The following is a 2,601-nucleotide window of genomic DNA, read 5'->3' as shown; positions in this document are numbered from 1 at the left end:
CCCCGGCCTGTCCTGCCGGCTGGCAGGGGACCTCGCCCACTGCCCACACACTCCTTCCCAAGCCCGTGTCCCGCAGCTGGACTCTTACTGGGGCTGCAGCTGGGTGGTGTGGCCAGGGAGGGCTGGCAGGGACCGTGGGCAGGCTGGACCTGGCTGTGAGGATGGCCGGTGGCTCTGGAAGATTGCTGTATCAGCGGCCGCCTGGGATGGACTGTGTCATGGATCTGTTCTGTGGGTGCTCACCACGGCTGTGGGGACCATGGAGTGGCATGTGATTCTGGCCTGTTGGGGCAGCTGCCCACTGGTGACACACCTGTGATGTGTGTGGAGCTGTGACGGGCTGGTCTCGGTGTTACCTTCACACTGTGGTCACGTCCCGCCTGTGTGTCCCCTGAAGCCCCTGGAAGGCCTGAGCGCACACGTCGGAGAGGCCATGGGCACCTGCCAGTGCAGCTCACGGTGTGAGCCCCCGTGAGGCCTTGTGCAGAGTTTGGAGCGGGAGACATCAGGATCCCACCCTCTGGACCCTGGATGCCCAGGGCCCGCCGTTCCCGAGCAGGGAGGCTGTGTGGAGGGGGCCTCTGTCAGGTCTGCTGCCCTCGGAGGGACATTCGGGCTCATTTAGAAGATGCGAGAGGCTACGGCATGGTTGGGCTGGGAGGCACGGGGCAGAGCCAGGGCTCCGGGAAGCCTGGACGTGAAGTCTGGGGGAGACAGTGCCCAGCCTGACCTCCCTGCCCCCCAGGGCAGTCTGTCCCAGTCTGCTTGCCCCGCCCTAGGCCCCGGGGACAGGTGCTGTGTGGGAGGCAGAGGGCGAGCACCCAGTTCCTTGGAAGGGCCCACGATTCTGAGAGAAACCACAGGGCAGGCAGAGCCCCCCCCAGGGCCTGATGCCCCTGCAGGCCCAGGCCAGGTGCTGCCAGGTACTGTAGCCCGCACAGACGTGAGCATGCTTGGCTCGGGCTCCACTGGCAGCCCTGGCCCACCCTGGTGGCCCCCTGCTCATTCTTCCCCGGGTGTGGGGCCGGGGCCTCGGTGCCCAGCCAGTCTCCTGGCTCTATGCTGAAGGCACAGGGTGCACCCTGCTGCTGCTGGTGGGCCCTGTCTCCAGCCTAGACCGTCCTTGGTGTCCTTTGGTCTTGGAGGAGAATGGCTCTCATCTCCCAGTTCCCACCGGGGCAGCTCAGCCCTGATAATACGTGTCCATGCTGTCCCCGCTCTGTTCCTCTCTGGGGCTGTGGCCCTGTCCTGGCCTCCAGGATCCATCCTCACCCGTGCCCCCTTCTGTCCAGGAGCAGGACTGGCTGCTCCACCCAGCCGACACCGTGCCCTCACCCTCCAGGCTGCCCTGCTCTGGCGTCACACCTTCCTGCCTGCAGAGTGCCGTGTGTGGACCCACAATGCTGACCTGGGACAGCGTGTGTCTGTGTGTGTGTATGTGTCTCTCCATGTGCATGTGTGCTCGTGTGCACGTGTTTGTGCGGGTTCCTCTGTCTGTGTATCAGTAGCTGGAGCCTTTGTTCTTTGAACTCCGGGCTGTTTTTCCTGCTAGGTCCTTCTTAGTTCCTCTACAGGTGCCCAGTTAAGGGCTCAGCCAAGGAGTTGAGGAGTGTTTACATGCAGATTTTGGGGTTCCCCCTTGGTGACTTCCTCCAAGAGGCAGTGTGGATAGTGGACAGTGCATGAGCCTTGGGGTCAGAAGACATGGTACAAACCCTGGCACCCTCCCCGCAGGCAGGGGGCTGAGGCTCTCCAAGGCTGCAGTTTCTTCCAGGTAAGACTGTGACACTGACCCCCCGCTTGCATTGTGAGCACAAAGTAAGAGGAGGTCCCAGGATGGCCAGTCTCCCACACTCACTCAGCCGGGCTATTCAACCAGACGGCATTCTCCCTGTGCAGGTAAATGAGTGCACTTGAGGGAGAGGACATTATCCTCTATAATGTGGGTGGGGCTCATGCAATCAGTCAAAGGACTGAAGAACAAAACCTGAGGTTTCCTGGAGAAGAAGGAATTCTGCCACAAGCCTGCACTGTTAGCTCTTGCCTGAGATTCCAGGCTGCTGGGAGGCCCTATGGGTTCTGGATTTTCTTGCCGATCCCCACAAGCACATGAGCCAGTTCCTGGAAAGAAGTCCCGCTATGTCTATGTGAATGTCTCTAGCTTCTTTTAGCTGTAGTTCTGGCAGTGTCTCTATGTCTTACCTCTCATCTCCTTCCTCTTGGTTCTGTTTTGTGGGTCTCTATCTTTTACCTCCCATCTCTCCATGAGGTTGTGTTATTGTGGGTCTCAATATCGTCTCCTCTAGATTCTTTTATCATGGGTCTCTATCTCTTACCTCCCATCTGTGTCCTCTAGTTTCTGTTACTGTGGGTTTCTATCTCTTTCCTGTGTTCTGTGTCCTCCAGGTTCTGTTACTGTGGGTCTCTATCTCTTACTTGTCTTCTGTAACTTCTAGGTTCTTTTACTCTAGGTCTCTATCTCTCACCTCCCATCTGTGTCCTCCTGGTTCTGTTAGTGTGGGTCTCTATCTCTTTCCTGTGTTCTGAGTCCTCCAGATTCTATTACTGTGGGTCTCTGTGTCTTACCTCCCTCCCATCTCT

The sequence above is a fragment of the Eumetopias jubatus genome, unplaced genomic scaffold (assembly GCF_037043125.1).
Source record: "Eumetopias jubatus isolate StellerSeaLion01/CBP00866 unplaced genomic scaffold, mEumJub1_p1.0 scaffold_7, whole genome shotgun sequence".
NCBI classification, from domain to species: domain Eukaryota; kingdom Metazoa; phylum Chordata; class Mammalia; order Carnivora; family Otariidae; genus Eumetopias; species Eumetopias jubatus.
This window is presented reverse-complemented; position numbering follows the sequence as displayed.